General features: G+C 35.7%; 1 non-coding gene across 1 annotated transcript; it reads left to right on the top strand.

Moving 5' to 3' along the window:
- Positions 1-11,766: 11,766 nt before the first annotated feature.
- LOC125777996 (small nucleolar RNA U3) lies at positions 11,767-11,980 on the top strand. Its single transcript, XR_007422467.1, has one exon. It is a non-coding gene; the product is annotated as a small nucleolar RNA U3 (small nucleolar RNA).
- The last annotated feature ends 1,338 nt before the right edge of the window (positions 11,981-13,318 follow it).

Below are 13,318 nucleotides of genomic sequence, written 5' to 3'. Positions count from 1 at the left end.
TGGATGATGGCACGCGAAGGTGTATGTTGGAAATGTCCGCTTACATTGCTGTTGTTGTTGTCATTTTTGTTATATTTGTATGTTCGTTTGTTGACCACCTGCATGTCTGGTCCAAATAGTGGCCACAGCGTTAGATTTGATGGAGACAGTGTAGCCTGTCGTCTGTTGCCCGCATAAGCAATGGAAAGCAGTGTAGCACGCAAACAAATCAAAGCAGACAACGGTAAATATTCACGTGTCGATGCTGGCGAAGTAAGGTGAGGAAGCTGAGACACCACCGTTTTTTTTTTAAATGCCTTATGATTTTTAAAGCGACAATGAGAGACGTACCAATTAATTAACGGAGGAATGAACTTCACTAATCCTACCATTGGTAGATAAGTTTTTATTAAAAACAGTGCCGACTATACTTTCCTTTAAGCTTTCATTTTTTGAATATTAGCGGCAAACTAGTTATTGAATATTCTTCTTGAACAACTTTCATAAATTTTGGCTAGTCGAAAAAGTATTTTCGTATTCCTAATCAAATTTTAACTTATTTTTTTATATATATACTAATAAATAAATAAACAAATATACACATACCATTTTGGTCGACCACTTTTTGCCATATTTCTACTAGAGACATTATTCCCTCAGTGTAAAACTTTCGTCAGTGTAAATGAAAATTTCGAAGTTTCCAGAACGGAAGCGAGCGAACCATTGTTGTGCTACACGAACTGATACAGCATCGTCTCCGTAAACTTCACAAATTTTATTGGTGCCAAGCGTAGCATTATTTCTCTTTTATACAAAGATTTCAAAATACAGCGAATTTCATTCATTATTTTCACTCATTTTTGAACAGCTGTAACTCTTTTCTAACTTCTCCGAATTTAATTTTTTTTGGTTAAATGAAGCTTAAAATTTCATTTTTCCAACACTATATGGTATGATATAATGTGATGCCTAGGACTGGAGATATACGACTGCAACGACATCTATTGACAAAATACGAAACGACTTTTTCGACTATCCCATATATAATATACATAATAGATAATTCCATCCAAAATTTATATAGAAACATTTTTTTTGGAAATGTTTTTTTATGTTTTTTAGGAAAAAATATCGACTCTATATAAAAAATTTTGTATTTATGTGGTTTCAAAAATTCAATTATTAAAAAATACATTAAAAGTAACTGGCATAATGATTATGATTTTTTCCAGCTTTCCAATGAAATATACGTATGTACGTTAAACTTATTCAACTTGTTATATCAGCAAAGGGTATATTTCTATAAACAAATTTGGAAATATTTTTTTGCAGTTCTTTTATTGAAAACTTTAACTTTTTTCCAAAAAACAGAACTAACACATTTAAGAGAATGGTAAGCATGTAATCAATAAGCCTCAAGCCTAAAAATTTTGCTTGCTAACCAAACAATTCTCATAATCAAGCGCTCACACTCACCTGGCAATCGCTTACCCATCACATCATCGCAACATAATCAACAGCGCCATTGTGCTTGTTTTGTTTTTGTCAATTTACAACATTAACATTTCGCAAAATTTAGTCAAAATGTCAAATGGACAAGCGCAAAGCATCACTGTCGCACTGACAAAGTCACGGAGGGGTGACGTGACGTGCATCTATCAGGCGGCAGTTGGGCTGGGCACATACCTGTCTGCCACAATGACATCGCCTCCAACGAATACTTTTCCCAACCACACATGTCTGTCACTCGTTGCGGCAACAGTTGCTGCCAAGGCCCGCAGAAATTTCACTTTCATGTCAGCCAACAGACGCCGGCACAAAATGTCACTTGCTGGCGATCCCAACGAACACCCAATACACCCGTTCTTCTACACTTGGATGTGTTGGTGTGCAAATGTGTTTGCACTGATGTTAATGCAAATTCAGACAGACATATGTATGTATATATATTTGTTTACATGCTCGGTGTTTATGCTCATTGGCGATTTGGTTCGACTGCAACTCCCAACGGTTTATGGTCACCGCAAAATAAACACGCGTTTTAATTTCCCTCAGCGCATTCGACTTATTTAAAATTCATTAACACTTTGCACTCAAAACCGACCATCGCACCATCACACCATCGAACCATTCGACCAACAGAAAAGCAAAAAATAAGACAAAAACAAAAATAAATCATATTAATGGCTTTTATTGGTATGTTTTTGTTTTTAATGTCTCTTGTTTGCTTGGCAAAATCGCTTCGCCTGTAAATGCATTTGTCCGCCGCTCAGTGATTTTTATGATTTATTCATAGACAGCTTATACAGTTGTGCGAAGAGTGGCTGTATTTTAGAGAATTAATGGCATACATTTCATATAATTGTATTTATATAAGTTAAAATTACATTAAGTTTTACAGCTGTGGAAAGACTATTTTGTAAACTCTCGACAATATCAGTGTTGCGCGGCGGAGTACGCAAAAAATGGTCTTCAATAGAAACTGACTGAGTACTTAGAGCGTTTTATCGTCACCTAAAATGCAAAATATCGTAACATCATTTTTCATAAGTTAACAGGTGAAAGAGAAATATAGAAATCACTCATATTGAAAAAAAAAAAATTTGAGTGTTGGTTATAAAATGGTTATATATTGGTTACATATTGGTTATTTATTGGTTACATTTTGGTTATATATTGGTTATATTTGACAGCGGAAACCGGAAATTTTATGAAATATGAAGTAGTAAATCGTAAGCAATAAAAAACACAATTTCTATCTTTTGATGACACCTTGTTTTGCATTTCATGTGACAATATGTATATAGATCTAGGACTTTCACAATCTAAAATCATCGAAACTGCTAGTTCATTCGCTTTTTATAAGAACCAACTTCTTGTAGTCTATTTTCTACGGTCATGTCTGTAAGATTGTGTAGACGGATGGAGCTTTTCACGAATGTAACTTTGTCTAAAGGAAGGTTGATAATATATTGGAAAAGATAAGCTAGCTGTACCTGAATGTACCTGTGGATTCACTGTCCCGAGTTCTTGTTCATATCTATATAATTTTAAAACTAAAAAGGCTTTAGGGAATTGTTGAAAAGGTATCTGACCGCAGTTGAACCCACTGAAGCCATTAGTAGACTGGAATAATTATAATTCGAAGCAATCACAACTAACAAAAATTAAGGAGTTTCCAGCTGTATAACTGGTTCCTGCATCAGTTACTAACAGCGCTCCAGTCTACGCCAGTAAGGAAAAAGAACTGATTTCAAAGGCCTCAACCGAAATTTTCGTTAATGCTAACCATAATATCTGTAAAGGACTGAAACTCGCATTAGGTCATCAAATAAAAATGATTAAAGTACTTTCCACTTTCTGAAATTTATTAAGCTGCATATGACCAAACAGTGTTATCTATTGACACTAACCTTAATCTCTAACTTTTAATTCCTTTTAACACACTTAAAAAACTTCCCGGATTCTTCACACTTGCCACGCCAACCAATCAATTGCTTTTAAAACACCACTCATTGGCACATGTCAGACTATCTCAATCTGGAAAATATAATTCAAAAAACACGGATTTAAATCAAAAACTTACAAGCACTTAAAAAGTATGAAAGCAACACATTGACAGCTGCTGTGACTCACATGTCCACCCACACACATTCAAACGTCCACTGGCAATAACTTCATTTGTTGACGCGCTGCAATATCCCCCCCGACTCGTGACAGCTTTATTTTGTAATCACTGCGAAATGACAGTGGCCTGCAGAGCAACTGAGCTTTGGCGAGTTCTACGACCAGACAGTGATGTTTGTTTGTTCAGCACACAATCAAGCCCCCAAACTGATTTTAGTTGTTCATTACGTGGTATATGGACCTACACTCGTGTTTATGTGTGCAGCGGTCCATAGGGGTTTGGTTAGGCATGTCTATTTTTATGCTGGTACAACAGAGTTTTAAGTTTTTTCATGTTGCTGATGTAAATTTAATTGCAATTTGATTAGAGAATTTTTGATTTTATTTCTTTGTGCTTTTTGTGGCAAATTTTGGTTTAAACTGGCAAAGAAATACATTGAATATAATAAAATTTATTTTTTTATGACTTTTCACCTCGAAATTTCTGAAAAATCCTTTAAAATAACTTATTTATATTTAAGTTGAAATTTCTTTAAATTACTCATTTAATTAATGCGTGAATTATTCACTGTTGCGTACGCAATGGTTATTTTTGCCAAAAGATAAACATGAAAATGACATTTAAACGACACAATTTAATTATGCAGCCGCTTTAAATACAATTTCGTTTAAATGGGAAAGAAGATACATATTGATGACAACTTATGGAGCTGCAGTTGTTGATGAGCAGCTGTGCTGGCCAAAATGTGACGAATTGAAGCGAAGTCCCGCATGATAAGAAATAATAAATCATAAAGTAATTAATTATGACCGGCAAAGGATAGTAAAAAAGAGTGGTTGGAAGAGAGAGCATGAAATAATATGTTAAAAGTAAATATCATTTGGTGACCTGATTCCTTGTAAAGTATATAACAACTTTTTTTGTGAAATCAAAGACAGAAAACGTATTTTGTGCATATAGCTCCTAAAGGTAGACTACACTAAATGGCCAAAGGTGAACCCAACTATACCTAAGTTTTCCACCTTTTTTCGACAGTTTAGCAGTTGTGTTTTGAAGATTTTCAAGGTTGTCAGTTCCACGAACAGCTGACCGTTGAGAGTCTGAATAAGACTGACTTGTGTATAGTGAAACAGACTTCCTATTTCCGCTAAACACTTGTTTTCCTAGTTTCTGTAGTCAAGCTAGTTGCGATATCAGTTGTTAAATATCAGTTTTACGGTATATCTACAAATTCTCTCATTGGCTCTAAGATTTATACTAAATGAACATATGTATATTCTAAGCAAACTGAAACATTTAAAGTTTCCCAATTTAAATCTTTAAAGAGTTTCACTTACAGCTTTCTTGCCTTCACACCTACACCTACTTTCTAAAATAAACACATCTTTCTAACGACCGTCGACCGCCTGCACTGCCTCCTGCTCGTATAATTTCAAGCTTAAGTGACGTCTCAGTGACACCGGAAGCCAAAGTCGGATGCTGACTTCTGTGAGGCGTAATTGTCGTGGTCGGTGCGACGTAGACGTTGTCAGTTGTTTGTCGCATATCTATACACACACTTACATGCACAGATACAAACTAATGCCAATGCCTGGCGCCTTCATTTATCATTTACTCGCAACGTATGGAGCGTATGAACAAAAATAATAATAATAATGCGGAAAAAGGAAAACGGAAATGGAAGAATGAACCGTGGCACACCGAATGCGTAGGGAAAGATGATTTGCAAGGAAAAAAGGATATCATAGCCGACACAAATGCAATTAAGTATGTGTGTCACGTGTCATGCTGTCGACGTACGCACACAACCACCCATACGTAGCTAATGCCCGCGTTTATATATGTATATGTGTCCGCTGCTGTTGTACGGGTGCGCCGTTGACGCGCATGTGACGTTGCCGTTGCGAAGCTGTCAAAATGGTAATTAATCATGGCGTCAAATGAGTTGTGCACCGATGTGGGCGAACTTGTGGGCAGTCAGACAGCGAAAAGTTGCCTTGGAATGCATATGTATATGTATATCTCTGTGTTGCTGGCGAAAAGGCGCCGCTGCCTCCATAGACTGCTTGGGTTGGGCTAACTCCGGGCGGTATACCTATGCTTCGGGGCTGTTTGCGGCGCTTTACGCCCCGTCGGCACAGTCGAGCTGTTATTGTGCTCTTTTGTCCCTGCGCACAGTTCATTATTCCTCTCGTTCGGTGCGCTTTTATTTACTCTTTCATGCGTCAATTTTTGACTTTTCCGCAACGTCAACCACAGTGACAGCAAATGTTGTACAACATTAAAACAAAAAAGCTTACAACAAGCAAACATAATTTCAACCATAAGTACATTAAACAATAACAATGCTTGCTTTTTCGGCTTTTGTTTTTTGTTCATTGGACAATGGCGACGCTTAAAGGGATCGCTGCACGGCGCTGCGAATGAGTAATAGTTTTTGGAGAGTTTGCGCCCAAAAGCGTAAATGGTGCAATAGAATTTTAATGGACATGAAATCAATTCAACTGGCAAGCAGCCAAGCATGGCCACTGTCACCGAGCGGCGGAAATGGCGACAGACAGATTGTGACAGATTTTTGGTTAAAAAAAAATATTTCTTAAATAGCTTGAGAATACGTTGGTGGGACTAAGAAGCTTTGTCTGAGATGGAAGGGATTACAATTTTAAACATGAGTTGGGCAATAAAGAGGATGGAGGCTATAAATTTTATAAGGAGTTTATTGTTGCAAAAATATATGACAGCTTTTTCTATAATTTTTGCGGCGCCTCAATGAAGTAATCCAGTCATCAACACATTAGAGATCGAGCGAACCAGATTTCGGAGTTTCTTTAATTTTTAGACCATATTAAGAAAATATCTCACAAATATCTTTTCTATTTATAGACCATAACCTCCATGTTGCACAACAAATTATCCCCACAAGCTTCCTATAGAAACTCTTCAACTCCCAATTTTATAACAGTGGATGAAAAGCAATCATCAAATTGTATTGGATATTTTATTAGCAAACAAAAGAAGGTACTGAATTTTCCACTATTTAAACATGTAGTCTTAAATATGCGCCTATATTTATGCATTTCTAACTACATACATCCTAATTCGCCTACTAATGGACTCAAATCGTCCCTTTTTTCTTCTTCTTCTGGATACATAGGGCAGTCGAAAAAGTCTTTTCGTAATTCTAATCAAATTTCCACTAATTTTTTTTTTAATTTTTAATAAACTTTAATGACCCAAATATGTACCATTTTGGTCGACCATTTTTTTTATTTTTTTCGCTGGCGACATTATTCCATCAGTATAAAACTTTTCTGGTTTCTCAGCGAAAAACTGCGACAAGAAATTTTTACAGGCCCTCTTGAAGCCAACTTTATTCCATTAACAGCGTTCTGCATTGACCGAAAGAAATGGTAGCCTGGTAGGTCTATATGGTGGATGCATCAAAACTTACCAGCCAAGCTCTCCCAGTTTTTGGCAAGTTATCAAAGATGTATGTGGTCTAGCGTTGTCCTGATGAAAGACGAAGCGCTTCTTGTTGATTAGTTCTGGCCACTTTTTTAAATTGCTTGCTTCAATCTCATCAGTTGTTGACAGTAAAATGTAGAATCGATCCTTCGACCAGCCTTGAGCAGCTCATAGTGATATTGATTCCTTTCCAATCTCACCAAACACTCAGCTTAACCTTTCGAGGCGTCAATCCAAGCTTTGTGACCATTTGTTGAGTTTCACCACGCTTGGACCATGATCTTTCTCGCACATTATTGTCGAATTTGATCCACTTTTCGTCTCCTATTACCATTCGCTTCAGAAATGGTTCAATTTCATTTCGTTTCAGCAACGTTTCGCATATGTTAATTTGATTCATTTAATTTCCCACAGACAATTCATGTTGTACCCAACCATCGATCTTCTTTTTGTAGCCAGCTTTTCTTATATAGTTCAGAACCGTTTGTTGATGAATTAGCGAAGTCACGGCTGCTTATGTGGCGGTCCTGGTCAATCTTTTACATAATTTCAACGATAGGTCGACCAGATCGAGGTGCATCTTTCTCATCGAAGTTTCCAGAACAGAAACGAGCTACCCACTGTTGTGCTACACGAACTGATACAGCATTGTCTCCACGAACTTCATAAATTTCTTTGGTGACTTCCGTGGCATTATTCCCTTTTTTATCAAAAATTTCAAAATGTAGCGCATTTCCACATTATTTTCATTCATTTTTGAACAGCTGTAACGTTTTTTCTAATACCCCGAATTTAATTTTTTTGGTTAATGAAGCTTAAGGTCTCAACTTTCCAACTCTATATGGTGTGACACAATGTGATAGGTAATACTGGAGATATACGACTGCAAAAACATCTGTTGACAAAATACGAAAATACTTTTTCGACTACCCAATATTTTGTAAGACGCCTGTAAAATGTAAATTTTGGTAAACTAATCGGTCTAACAGGCCTTTGGAAATAAAATGGAATTCTAGTATTAATCCTAAAGAACCCTATCACACAAAGAACTCAATTAGAAGCTGCCTTCCACGCCCGAAAACCAATTCCAAATAATTTATATAGTCTTTCCACAACTTTTTGCCAATTAATTCCACTTTCTATAGATTTTGAATTTAAATGCGGAAATTGACGCCTCGTGCCAACAATACTATCACATTTTACACATAAATTTGGAAAACAAATTTTTATAAATGAAAAGTCAGTACAATGATGTTGAGCCTTACGCTGATACTGATAATCACAGCTTTTTGGCGAAATACAGCCGAAGACAACGCAAGAATATTATCTGCGAAGAAAACTCATTTAATAAATAACTGTCCAATTCGTATTAATGTCAATCAACGGTTTGGTGAGTGAAAACTTCATTTTCTACTTCATTGTCAGCGGCAGCGACGAGTGGAAACCAACCGACAGCAGCTACAATAGCAACACACAACCGTCAAAAGAAGTAACCAAAAAACAATACAAATGAGAAAACAGCAAAGACAATAAGTAAAACAGCAATAACAACGCGCCAAATATGTAACAAGCAAGCAAGCAGACAGTTGACAGCTGAGCACCAGAAGTTATGCTACAAAAACCAACTTACGATTCATTTTCGAGTGTGAGTGCGAGGGGGGGCCGGGATGGCGAAAAACAGTGAACTTGCAAATTAGTGGAATGGCGGATGAACTGTCAAAACGCAAGAAACTAATTAGAATTAAAATAGAAATGCCAAAGCAAAAACAAAAACAAAAGCAATCATAATGTTTTTTAACACACAACAAAAAAGTACCAAATAATAGCACAACTAGACTACATTGTATTTAACTTGTTTCTATCAAAAGTAGTATATACTAATGCAAAGTAAGGAAACGCGTTGGCATGAAGTGGATGACCGCTAGCTGTGACAGCAGACTATTTATGTGGGTTGGTTGCTGCTTGAAAGTGTCAGCGTGTCAGCGCCAAACCCGAACTGTGGCGCTAAAATGTCATCAGCGGCGTCTGTGGCAGCTGACATTTTCAACGTGTTGCACTAAGTACGGCGCTGGGTGACCGCGCTGTTTTTAGTTATATAGACTTAATTTGGTAGGGAAAATGACGGCATTTGTTAATTATGAATGAAGTGGTATTAAAATGTAAATGACATGCAGCAAGTTGAAAGATGTAGAGAGCGAAAGGTTAGCTCAAATTAAAGAAAATGTTTTGTTGTAAAACTCTAATTGATCCTAGGAATATTATTAAAGAAATTTCGGCCTTTGAGCAAGTTAAAACTTCCAAACCAAACATGATGAGACTAGAGCAGTGATTAGAAAACTGGACCACAGCAAGTATACAGAACGTCTTAGGCAGAGGGGATCTATTAAGTCGCAATCAAGAAAACCTGAAGAGTCTTAATGTTTGAAAAAGAGAGGAAGTCTGACACATGCGCTTTACTATAAAATATATTTCTTTTTTCAAAATCAAATTAATTTTTAAAATTTAAAATCATTTCCGAAGTTATAGCCACTTTATTGTGCTAGCAACTGAGCCGGAAAACGTTACCTTGAACTTAAAACGCATTTTTCTCGAAACTACTTTTTTTCAGGTGATTGACATGATCTCCAAAGTTCTACCCGAAATTTGAAAAAAATGTATTTTTCAAGTATACAACCCTCAATTTCGCCTGCCTGGCATTTCGGAAAATAAAAAAAATGTATTTAAAAAAACTGGAAAAAGTAAAAAAGGGAGCAAAAATATATATTTTTTTTCAATTCGACGCCATTTTGTGATTTTTTTCTTTAACAATGGTCAATCTGTTGGTAACATCTTTACTAATGAAGATTTTTTTCAATTTATTTGTTCATAAATCACTAAAAGCATGTCAAGCAGGAAGGGCCATTTTTACAGCCCTCACTCCAACCGCCTCTAATTCGACAATTTTTTGATTTTGTTTTTCAATTCTAATTTTTTTATTTCTGAAATATCATTCGGTTTACGTGATCTGAAATAAACAGGAGTAAATTCATTAATGCTAAGATTATCTGCTAATTTATATACTATATATTTATATTTTTTATCTATCTCATATTATTGCAGAAACTCCTCAGTGTTTCTAAATGTATCTACCTACATACCGCAAGTTACAGCTGCCAACAAAATAAATATACATATCGTCACTTGAAATGCAAAATAACGTAACAACATTTTCGGAAATTTAGAGTGGTATGAATGAAACACGAAATAAAATGGAACATGAGTGAAAATAAAATTAATATTGGTTAAAACTGGTTTATAAAGGGTGATTTTTTAAGAGCTTGATAACTTTTTTTTAAAAAAAAACGCATAAAATTTGCAAAATCTCATCGGTTCTTTATTTGAAACGTTAGATTGGTTCATGACATTTACTTTTTGAAGATAATTTCATTTAAATGTTGACCGCGGCTGCGTCTTAGGTGGTCCATTCGGAAAGTCCAATTTTGGGCAACTTTTTCGAGCATTTCGGCCGGAATAGCCCGAATTTCTTCGGAAATGTTGTCTTCCAAAGCTGGAATAGTTGCTGGCTTATTTCTGTAGACTTTAGACTTGACGTAGCCCCACAAAAAATAGTCTAAAGGCGTTAAATCGCATGATCTTGGTGGCCAACTTACGGGTCCATTTCTTGAGATGAATTGTTGTCCGAAGTTTTCCCTCAAAATGGCCATAGAATCGCGAGCTGTGTGGCATGTAGCGCCATCTTGTTGAAACCACATGTCAACCAAGTTCAGTTCTTCCATTTTTGGCAACAAAAAGTTTGTTAGCATCGAACGATAGCGATCGCCATTCACCGTAACGTTGCGTCCAACAGCATCTTTGAAAAAATACGGTCCAATGATTCCACCAGCGTACAAACCACACCAAACAGTGCATTTTTCGGGATGCATGTGGCAGTTCTTGAACGGCTTCTGGTTGCTCTTCACCCCAAATGCGGCAATTTTGCTTATTTACGTAGCCATTCAACCAGAAATGAGCCTCATCGCTGAACAAAATTTGTCGATAAAAAAGCGGATTTTCACATTTCGAACCGAACACTGATTTTGGTAATAAAATTCAATGATTTGCAAGCGTTGCTCGTTAGTAAGTCTATGAAATGTCAAAGCATACTGAGCATCTTTCTCTTTGACACCATGTCTGAAATCCCACGTGATCTGTCAAATACTAATGCATGAAAATCCTAACCTCAAAAAAATCACCCGTTATCTGAGCGCAGAACCTGAAAATGTTGAACATACTCGTATGTAATATTATGTATGTAATTTGAAGTAGTGAAGCGTAATCAATAAGACACTCAATTTCGAATTTTTTGATGATACGTTATTTTGCATTTCAGATGACGATATATGTACTATATGTACAAGTATATTTATGTTTCTTCATATAATTGGCATTGCTGCTATTACTAGCTATTAACGCTACCTACTGACTCACTGTACTCTTAGTAGCGTGCTAGTGTGAGGTGAGTATCTCATTGTTGTCTATATCTACCTACCTTTCTATACGCACGCTGTTTTTTGTATAGTTGTTTTTGTTCTCTGTTCAAAAATCTGAAATATTTCTCGATCGCTGCTTTTGTAGTAATTTTTCTTAGCGTTTTACTTCTCAACCACTTTATGTGTATTTTCGTTGAAATACTGCGCATTGATCGTGGTAAAATTAAGACTATACTTCACAGGATCATTTCTGTAGTCAGTCTTCATTTACTTTCTTTGCAAATCGAAAGTATTGGCACCCGCGATGAGGAGGTATATCGTTTTATCTGACAGCGTGAGGTTTATGAACTTCATTTCTAATTCTGTCTTATGGCACATTTGAAATGATGTTTCTTCGATGATCGCTCGGTTACAGCGGATAAAACGACTTCTGAGTGGTCCGCAAAAAACATTTTAATTGATAAATTCAAACTTTTAACATTATGGTAGAAAACTAGAAACTCGATGTGTTAGTCTAATTGTACGGGTAAAAATAATGCAGTTAGGTGCTAACCCCGACATTTGAGATTGAGATCTTTAAAGGGATTTACATGGGTTTATTACGGGTTTCAAAAACTCCGATTTTTTTATTCATATTAAATTCTGCAACACCTCTGGAATATTCTCCTAAATTTTCCGGTTAACCGAGTAATGGTTTTGGAGACACAGCGTTGAGCACTTGTGCGCGCTCGAGGCTGGTTAGGCTAAGTGCGCCGTCTTTAAACTGGTTTTGCTCGTAACTGTGATTTAGTAGTCGGTTTGCAAGATTTCTCGAGAACTACTAAACCGATCTTTGTAAAATTTTACACAGGTCTTTGAAATACAATTCTTAAAGACTTGGAGGAAGGATTTTTTTCGATTATAGTTATTAAAAAAAAAAATGACTTTTTTCCAAAAATTTCAGACTTTCTTTGTTAGTAGAGTATGTTTGTAACAATAAAATATTTAATTTTTTATGAGAAAAAAATTTTTGAAAAAATACTATTTTTTACCCGAGAAAACCCATGTCACCCCTTAATAAAGTTTGTAGATCATTTGAACCAGAACTCAAATTCGAGCAGACACTCTCATTTGCGCTATGATAGAGGGATGAATAAAGTAGATACATATGTATAGGCTAGAAACCGGTCGTGAAGAGCTTAAATATTAAAATCCAATAAATAAAAGTTTATATTTTGAGCTGTCTGCACAGCTAGGACGCCATGTCAAGCATTTCCCCATAGTTCTATAAACTACCAGCGCGTGCTGCATGAAAAATGCATAATTCATACCTTAATACCTTATTATACATTCATAATTGTGTTACTGGTTAAGTACTAATATTTTCACTTTTTCTGCAGCCGTGGGATTTTTTTCGACTCAAATTTCACACATGCAATAATTCCAAGCAAACTACCACATATGAACTTAAATTGCAGACTACAATAATTTTCGAGGAGGAATGCGCTTAAACAATGCCTTGAATAAAAATTATGCAATTATCAGTTTAAGGCACATATGTCGTCACCTCAAATGCAAAAAAACGTATCATCAAAAATATTTAAAATCGTTATCAGATACAATAACCAATATATAACCATTTTATAACGAAAACTTGAATTTTGTTTCAATGAGAGTGTATGATAACCAATATATAACCGATACATAACTTATAAATAACCAATTTATAACCAAAACTCAAATTTTGTTTCAATATTAGTGATTTCTATTAAAAAAAATAAATAAAAACCATTTTCGT

This window comes from Bactrocera dorsalis, chromosome 3, assembly GCF_023373825.1.
Source record: "Bactrocera dorsalis isolate Fly_Bdor chromosome 3, ASM2337382v1, whole genome shotgun sequence".
NCBI classification, from domain to species: domain Eukaryota; kingdom Metazoa; phylum Arthropoda; class Insecta; order Diptera; family Tephritidae; genus Bactrocera; species Bactrocera dorsalis.
This window is presented reverse-complemented; position numbering and strand designations above follow the sequence as displayed.